Source organism: Aegilops tauschii, chromosome 4, assembly GCF_002575655.3.
Source record: "Aegilops tauschii subsp. strangulata cultivar AL8/78 chromosome 4, Aet v6.0, whole genome shotgun sequence".
In the NCBI taxonomy this organism is placed as follows: Eukaryota; Viridiplantae; Streptophyta; class Magnoliopsida; order Poales; family Poaceae; genus Aegilops; species Aegilops tauschii.
Window position 1 is genome coordinate 519,351,834 of NC_053038.3, and position 9,241 is coordinate 519,361,074.

The 9,241-nt window shown below is 52.2% G+C and overlaps 1 long non-coding RNA gene across 2 annotated transcripts; it reads left to right on the forward strand.

Annotated features, from left to right (window-relative positions):
• Positions 1-4,592: 4,592 nt before the first annotated feature.
• LOC120963166 (uncharacterized) lies at positions 4,593-7,812 on the forward strand. 2 transcript variants are annotated; one of them, XR_005755237.3, is made up of 5 exons: positions 4,593-5,151; positions 5,223-6,462; positions 7,096-7,178; positions 7,289-7,346; positions 7,432-7,812. It is a non-coding gene; the product is annotated as an uncharacterized lncRNA (long non-coding RNA). The 2 variants fall into 2 exon arrangements; XR_012182716.1 differs by having other exon boundaries at positions 4,600-5,151; positions 5,223-6,932.
• Positions 7,813-9,241: the final 1,429 nt, after the last annotated feature.

Consider the following 9,241-nt stretch of genomic DNA (forward strand, 5'->3'; position numbering starts at 1 on the left):
GAGAACAACAGGGGAGGCACTGACGAAATTTATGCGTCGGATCCGGAGCAAAGCATATGGGAAAACGAACCCAATCTAAACATACTCGGGCTGTCCATGGATAGCGTTGGACAATTCGAAAGAATCAAGGTTATAAATATGCAAATGCATGCATATTTATAACTATGACGCTTTCGAACGGGAGACACATATTGGTTACGCATACTGATGATTCAAGACACATATGTAGCTAGCTATCAAGTTTCATCGGAATAGATCAAATAATTAATGGGGGAGGAGGACATGTCATTTGTGCTCACCCACGAACGAAGGGGCAGAGCTCGTCAAACGCACGGCGAGGTCGTCGAACACCAAACCTCGCAGCGATGAAACAACTGCACATTTAAAACTACCCGATCAACACAATTATATATGATGTTTTTCATAACAAAATCGAAAGATATATGACCTAACTAATAATTCACAAATATATGACCCCGTCGGCTTCTGGAAGGCCAAAGAACACCTTTTCGGGAGGTGTCGGGGGTCGGGGTGTCGTGTCGGTCTCGGGGTGCCGTGTCGGGGTCGGGGTCGGGGTCTCGGGGTCGGGGTGTCGGGTCGGGGTGTCGGGTCGGGGTGCCGGGTCGGGGTCGGTGTGCCGTGTCGGTGTCGGGGTCGGGGTGTCGGGTCAGGCTCGGGGTCGGGGTGTCGGGGTCGGGGTCCGGGTCGGGGTATCGTGGTCGGGGTCTCGGGGTCGGGGTGCCGGGTCGGGGTCGGGGTGCCGTGTCGGTGTCGGGGTCGGGGTGTCGGGTCAGGCTCGGGGTCGGGGTGTCTTGTCGGGGTGCCGGGTCGGGGTCGGGGTGCCGTGTCGGTGTCGGGGTCGGGGTGTCGGGTCAGGCTCGGGGTCGGGGTCTCGGGATCGGGGTGTCGGGTCGGGGTGACGGGTCGGGGTGTCGGGTCGGGGTGTCGGGTCGGGGTGCCGTCTCGGGGTCGGGGTGCCGGGTCGGGGTCGGGGTGCCATGTCGGTGTCGGGGTAAGGGTGGGTGTGGTGTCGGGGTGTCGGTGTCGGGGTGTCGTGTCGGTGTCGGGGTCGGGGTCTCGGGGTCGGGGTGTCGGGTCGGGGAGCCGGGTCGGGGTCGAGGTGCCGTGTCGGTGTCGGGGTCGGGGTGTCGGGTCAGGCTCGGGGTCGGGGCGTCTTGTTGGGGTGCCGGGTCGGGGTCGGGGTGCCGTGTCGGTGTCGGGGTCGGGGTGTCGGGTCAGGCTCGGGGTCGGGGTCTCGGGGTCGGGGTGTCGGGTCGGGGTGCCGGGTCGGGGTGTCGGGTCGGGGTGTCGGGTCGGGGTGCCGTCTCGGGTTCGGGGTGTCGGGTCGGGGTGCCGGGTCGGGGTCGGGGTGCCGTGTCGGTGTCGGGGTAAGGGTGGGTGTGGTGTCAGGGTGTCGGTGTCAGGGTGTCGTGTCGGTGTCGGGGTCGGGGTCTCGGGGTCGGGGTGTCGGGTCGGGGTGCCGGGTCGGGGTCGGGGTGCCGTGTCAGGGTCGGGGTGTCGGGTCAGGCTCGGGGTCGGGGTGTCGGGGTCGGGGTCGGGGTGTCGGGGTCGGGGTCGGGGTCGGGGTGCCGTGTCGGTGTCGGGGTCGGGGTGTCGGGTCAGGCTCGGGGTCGGGGTGTCGGGGTCGGGGAGCCGTGTCGGGTCGGGGTTTTTTTCCTCTTTTTTCCTTTTCTTCTTCTTCCTATTCTTCCTTTTCTTCCTCTTCTTCTTTTTTCTTCTCCTCCTCCTCTTCTTCTTCTTCCTTTCCTTTTTCCTCTTCTTCTTCTCCTCCTCTCCTCTTTTTTCTTCTTCTTCTTCCTCTTCTTCTTTTTTCTTCTCCTCCTCCTCTTCTTCTTCTTCCTTTCCTTTTTCCTCTTCTTCTTCTCCTCCTCTCCTCTTTTTTCTTCTTCTTCTTCCTCTTCTTCTTTTTTTCTTCTCCTCCTCCTCTTCTTCTTCTTCCTTTCCTTTTTCCTCTTCTTTTCTCCTCCTCTCCTCTTTTTCTCTTCTTCTTCTTCTTCCTCTTCTTCTTTTTTCTTCTACAACCTAAACCTAAAACTAAACCTAAACCTAAAACTAAACCTAAACCTAAAACTAAACCTAAAACTACAACTAAAACTAAATCTAAACTAAAACTAAAACTAAAAAGGAAAAAAAGAAAAAAACAGAAAAAACTGAAAAATGGGGGCTCACCTGGGGGGTGGAGGAGGCCGGTGGAGGAGGGGGCGGGGCGGTGGAGGAGGCGGCCTGGGGGCGGCGGCGACGGGGAGGCGGGGGGGCGCGGAGCGGCGGGGGGCGCGGGGCGGCGGGGGGCCGGGGCGGTGAGGGCGACGGGGTCCCGGGGCGGCGGCGAGCCGGGGCGGCGGGGGGCGACGGGGCGGCGGGGGGGCGCGGGGCGCGGGGCGGCGGGGGGCCGGGGGCGGCGGGGGGGCCGGGGCGGTGAGGGCGACGGGGCCCCGGGGCGGCGGCGAGCCGGGGCGGCGGGGGCGACGGGGCGGCGGCGGCGCGCGGCGGGCGGCGGCGTGGGAGGAGAGAAACGGCGGCGTGGGAGGGAGAGGGAAGAAGCGAGTAACGGGCGGGGGTACGGGCCGTTAGGTAGTAGGCTCTTTGCCGTCCGCCCCCCTTTGCCGTCCGCTTTTTTGCCTCTTTGTCGTCTGCTAGCGGACGGCAAAGAGGTGGCCCGTTAAGTTTTTCAAAAACGGGCGGGGGGTGGGGGCCACCTCACTCTTTGCCGTCCGCCAGCGGACGGCAAAGATTCTTTGCCGTCAGCTGGCCGACGACAAAGAGCTGGCAGACGGCAAAGAGCTTCTTTGCCGTCTGCTTTTGGGTAGCTGATGGCAAAGAGCTGGCAGACGGCAAAGAGCTTCTTTGCCGTCAGCTAGCAGACGGCAAAGAGCTGGCAGATGGCAAATTAGCTGATTCCAGTAGTGAGATAGCGGTAATGACTATGATGATTAAACAGTGGTAATGACGACTATGACGATTTTTAGCTAGCTAGTATGTTGTTGTTGATGATATGATGCAAGAGTTTTTATATTAATATGATGATGATGATGATGATAAGTTATTATATCATTTATGAAAGAAACCGCAGATTAGTTTCAGCTGGATGGATCCTAGCTAAGTGATCAAGTATATGCCATATCCATATTATACTTGATCACTTAATTATAGGTGATCAAGTATAATATGGATATAGCATATACTTGATCACTTAGCTAGGATCCACATGCATCCAGTCGAAACTAATCTGCGGTACTTTCACCTAATGATTTAACAACTCATTATAATATAAAATAATCACTAAATTAAATTGAAAACACAAAATTAAAGGAAAAATAAAAAATAAAACCAAAACACCCACAAACATTTAGTACCGGTTGGTGTTACCAACCGGTACTAATGTCCTACACACACCCGGGCCTGGCTCATGCCACGTGGTGGCACTTTAGCGCCGGTTCGTGACGAACCGGTACTAAAGGGGGGACCTTTAGTCCCCACTCTTTAGTGCCGGTTGTGGAACCGGCACTAAAGGCCCTTACGAACCGGCGCTAAAGCCCGGTTCTGCACTAGTGTTAATAAAGCCCATTAAACATCCAAAATAGATAATATAATAGGATGGAACAATCAAAAATTATATATACGTTGGAGACATATCACTCCCCCCCCCCCCCCCCCCCCCCTAAAATCAAATATACCCAACTAATGAGCGGATTGGAATAGACATGATCCTTGATCCATTGTTGATTTCTTTCTTTCTTACGCGGAGGAGCCGGAGTCATGCAGACCTTGCTTGCCGGGAATACCCTACATGATCATATGTCGACACAATGGCACTGCTACATATTTGTGTAGCTTTTTTGGTCACTGACAAACAAAAAGGAGATGCTAACACAAAGGTCCGAGAGAGACAAACACAACAAAATGGAAACCACGGCAATACTAAAACTGAAAAGTCTAACCGTGAAACAATTAATGTCATGGGCAATTGGGCATGGAAATTAATTAAGCTATAAAATGAGACCCAACAGAAGTTCACCGCAAAATATATATTGTGGGTTCGAAAATAACCGAACGAAGACGTTAACCGGTCAATTTGATCATGTTTGCTATGTATCATGCATGCATATCAATGACATGGAGGCATCCAGAAATAAGGGATGAAAGTTCCTACATTGCTCCTTAGAGATCAGCGACTCTCGGCCGTCGGATCGGTTTGCTTGATGCGATTCTGGGCGTTGGATCAAGATCTGGAGGAAGCTGGGCCGTTGGATCTGAGATGATCACTGCTGGAATGAATAGTAACTGCTTCTAATGCCTCCACGCGCTGCCTGTTTACTCCGTTTATTCGATCGGGCCTCGCTGACGTGTGGATCCCGTCGTGGGTGGGCCGCACATGTCAGCGACCGTGGCTGTGGCTCCGGCGCGTTCGTCTCATCGCGTGCACCGGCGGTAAAATATCCCGTGCCACCGCACGTTATATCCTGCCCCTGCCGAGGGTATTTTGGTCTTTTCGCTTCCAGGGTCGTGCGTGGCGTGCGGCGGTTGGCTCGTGCGCCGATGGGGTGGGGGAGGCCGGTGGCTTGCCCTTTCGTGCTCTCATTCGCCCTCTTCGTCTGCTTCTTTCTGGCTGCAACCCCAGCCATTCCCTCTCCCGCACATCTCTCTCTCTCTCTCTCTCTCTCTCGCCGCCGCCGCCGTCGCCGCCCATCCTCCCAGTCCCGCCTCTTCTCCTCCCCATCAGCCCCCTCGTCTCTGCCGGTGGCGCCGCTGCTTCCCCGTCCCGCAGCTGCTTGGCCCTTGCATCTCAATCTCTCGAGCGCCGTCACCGAGAAAGACCCCTCGGCAGCCAACTACGGCAACGTCCTCTCCGGAGAGATCCTCCCCGCGACGGTCCCGACGAACCATGGGCAGAGATCGGCCACCTCGACAGGGCCGCCATCGACCGCTCTACTGGTCCGGCTGGCGCTCTTCCTTTGCAGGTTGGCGAGGAGGACCGGTAGATCGAGTCGGAGCTCTGCCGGCTCTAGCTCCACTCCATCGAGGTTCAGGTTGCGGCCCCTCGTGGGCATGAGGAGTGACGGAGCCATCAAGAGCGGCAGCGATGAGCTGATGCGGACGTGGCTGCAGCCTCCTCGCGAGATCTCGACCATGGTGAGATCCCCCCTCCCTTCCCATCCATAGTCTCTCTCACTGACCGTTGTTCCCATCGTCTTGGCTTGCAGGTCCTCTGTCGTCATGGAGCCGGACGAGCTCACCTTCCAGCTCGTGTCAAGACCCGAAACAACAAGCCCAGTTCGCTTCTACACCTCCAAGGTCATGAGCCAGCCTACCACCTCTACTGCTGCAAGTTTGTGTTAATTTTTATTTGTTTGTTTCTTCTTTTGGTGAAGCAGGTGAACTGATTCTGGCATTTTTTGTTGCCTTCCCCGTGCGTGCATGGTCGAAGGCTGGTGGCCCAGCTCGCCGGATTGGTCAAGGTCTCACGTGGGATTTCCTTGCAGTTCAGAGTATTTAAAGAAAACTACCACAATTCGTGAAACCGTGCCTACAAACTATCACTTTACAAATTTATGCCGAAAACTACCATTTTCTCACTAATCCTTAACTAAAAACTATCAAGTCTGAAAAGAACCCGATTCGACTCATTTAAACGCGTTTGTGAGTAGTTGGGCCCACACATAAGCGGGCTAAAAAAGCAATCGAGTCCCTGATAGTTTTTCAAATAGCATAAGCGGGCATGCAGCAGCGGCGGCCGCAAGTAGCAGTGACAGCGAGTGGCGGCATGCATCGACGGTGGCTTAGCTCGGGCTGCGTCCGTGAGCTAACTAGCTCCGGCTAGCCGCGGTACGCACGGGAGCTAGCTAGCTCTGGCTGTGTCCGTCCGTGGTGCGTGGAAGCTAGCTAGCTCCGCCCGCCCAAGGAGCAGCAGCGGAGGCAACAGTCGTCGTCTGCCTGAGAGCACCAGCAGCAAAGGAGCAAAGCGCGGCCAGCGGAGGAGCGGACACCAGCAGCGGCTGGCGCTAGAGCGCGGGCCTCGAGGCGCTGCTCGACGAGGGCAACCATGTCCACCACGGAGAGCGCCATGAACGAGCTCGGATGCGTGCTATGGCCGCCGCCAAACACGGTCGGCGTAAAGGGACTCGATTGCTTTTTTTTCAAAATTAACAGGGATCCGATTGCTTTTTGGCGAAACTTACGAGGACTGGATTGCCTTTTTTAAGGAGATATAGGAGGAGCAAGAAGATAGACACTGACGTGTGGGCCAACTCTGTTAAACAAGTCGAATCGGGCTCTTTTCAGACTTGGAAGTTTTTAGTCAAGGATTAGTGAGAAAATTGTAGTTTTCGGCACAAATTTGTAAAGTGAAGTTTGTAGGCACAGTTTCACGAATTGTGGTAGTTTTTTGTTAAATACTCTGCAGATCATCATTGCCATTGTCTGCATCCTTCACACTTTTGGTTGGTGAGTTATTCTGTTCTTATTTTTTGCATCTTTCCTCTCTGCTAGAGTGAATAGATGTAGGTAGCACTAGTAGAAAAAGGGTCAAATGTCAAGCACATTAGTGCCGGTTTGCTTTTGAGCCGGCACTAATGTGTGCATTAGTGCCGGTTCCAACGGCTAGCCAGCCGCTTTCATTAGTACCGGTTCATGGCCGACCTTTAGCACCGGTTCGTGCCACGTACCGGTACTAAAGTGAGTGGTGGCAGGATGTTGTCAGTCTGGGGCCCCTCTAGCACCTTTAGTACCGGTTCATGGCACGAACCGGTGCTAAAGGTCGTCCTACATAAGCCCTTCGTCCACCCGAGCTCGCTCTGTTCTTCCCCATTCCCCTCTCCTCTCTGTTCTTCCCCTCTTCCTCTCGAGCTCATCACACATTTTGCCCAAAATTTGTCAAGATTTGAAGGCCCCCATCCATTCAAATGATCACAAAGGTTAGCAACTTTGTCCTTTCATCTCTCATTGCTAGATTAGCTCTTGCAATGCTTTGTATAGTGATTAATTTATGAGTTTAGTAATTTGGTAGAAAATATATGTGCTAGTATTTGATTTATATGCAATTTGTGGTCAAAACTAACACTTAGTTTGCATATGTAGGTGTGGTTACTTAGTGCCTTCTAAATCTCCGTCGTAACCACAGTCGATCGCCCGCACCGTTCCGTCGCCGGCACCACCTTGTGGTGAGCCTCTTGTTCATGAATGTTTTACATTACCAAATTGATGTTTGTGTGATTTGGATATATAGTTACTCGTATAATTATCTTACCCGTACGTTGTTTGTTATACATAGTGCCATGGTTTTGATATCCATCCCCATCGGCCCTCGTCCTTGTTATGATTCGGATGTGGTATATTCTCTTTTAAAACTAGTTGTTGCATTTCGTATTTATGACAAATTATGCCCATCAAGTTGACATAGATATTTTTGTCTAGGAGGTTTGTGAACCGGAAATTCCAACTGACCCTATTGTCGAGAGGTTAAATTTAGTTGAAAGAGAAAACGAGTATTTGAAAGAAAAATTGAAAAGAATTGAGGGGGAGAAGATGGAATTGGAGTTGCATGTTGCCGATGTCATCGATGATCACAAGATCAAGATGGAGAAAATGCGCTTGAAGATTAGAAAGATTAAAAAATATGCCATTGATAGTGAGGCTTGATATCATTATGCTGTTGGATCAATTGTTACCTTAGTTGCGATATTGATCGCATTTGTTGTTGCATTTAAATTCTTTAGTTAGAGAGTTATTTGTTTGTTGCATTTAAGTCTTGTATGAACTTGTATTAATTTGGTCTATTCGGTGTTGTGTAATGAAGATGAGCCTACAATGGATGTACGATGACCGATGCTCTCCCGAGTTCATTAATGGCGTGCAAACTTTTCTGCTTGCGGCTGAGGCAAACAAGCGGGCGGATGGTTTTATGCCTTGTCCATGTTTAGTCTGTAAGAATGATCATAATTACTTTACGTCAAGAACCATTCACGTCCACCTGTTTAAGTCCGGTTTCATGCCCCACTATAATGTTTGTACCAAGCACGGAGAAAGAGGGGTTATGATGGAAGACAATGAAGAAAAAGAGGACGACGACAACTATCCTGGCCATGGTTTCCCTGAATACGATGATACAACAATGGGGGAAGAAGCTGAGCCGGCAATGCGGGAAGAAGCTGAAGAAGAGGCATCAGATGAGCCCGCTGATGATCTAGGTCGGGCCATTGCCGATGCAAAGAGAAACTGCGCAAGTGATTTGAAGAAGAAGAAGTTGCAGCGCATGTTAGAGGATCACAAGAAATTGTTGTACCCGAATTGCGAAGCTGACAAGAAAAAGTTGGGCACCACACTGGAATTGCTGCAATGGAAGGCAGAGAATGGTGTATCTGACAAGGGATTTGGAAAGTTGCTGGTAATGATAAAGAATATGCTTCCAAAGGACAACGAATTGCCCGAGAGTACGTACGAAGCAAAGAAGGTTGTCTGCCCTCTAGGGTTAGAGGTGCAGAAGATACATGCATGCCCTAATGACTGCATCCTCTACCGCGGTGAGTACGAGGATTTGAACGCTTGCCCGGTATGCGGTGCATTGCGCTATAAGATCAGGCGCGATGACCCTGGTGATGTCGAGGGCGAGCGCCCCAGGAAGAAGATTCCTGCCAAGGTGATGTGGTATGCTCCTATAATACCACGGTTGAAACGTTTGTTCCAAAACAAAGAGCATGCCAAGGCGATGCGATGGCACAGAGAAGACCGTAAGAAAGACGGAAAGTTGAGAGTACCCGCTGACGGGTCGCAGTGGAGAAAAATTGAGAGAAAGTACGGGAAGGAGTTTGCAGATGAAGCAAGGAATGTATGGTTTGGTCTAAGCGCAGATGGCATTAATCCTTTTGGGGAGCAGAGCAGCAACCATAGCACCTGGCCTGTGACTCTATGTTTGTATAACCTTCCTCCTTGGTTGTGCATGAAGCGGAAGTTCATTATGATGCCAGTGCTCATCCAAGGCCCTAAGCAACCCGGCAACGACATTGATGTGTACCTAAGGCCATTAGTTGAAGAACTCTTACAGCTGTGGAATGGAACAGGTGTACGTGCGTGGGATGAGCACATGGGGGGAAGAATTTGACCTAAAGGCCTTGCTGTTCGTGACCATCAATGATTGGCCTGCTCTCAGTAACCTTTTAGGACAGACAAACAAGGGATACCGCGCATGCACGCACTGTTTGGATGATACCGACAGTATATATTTGGA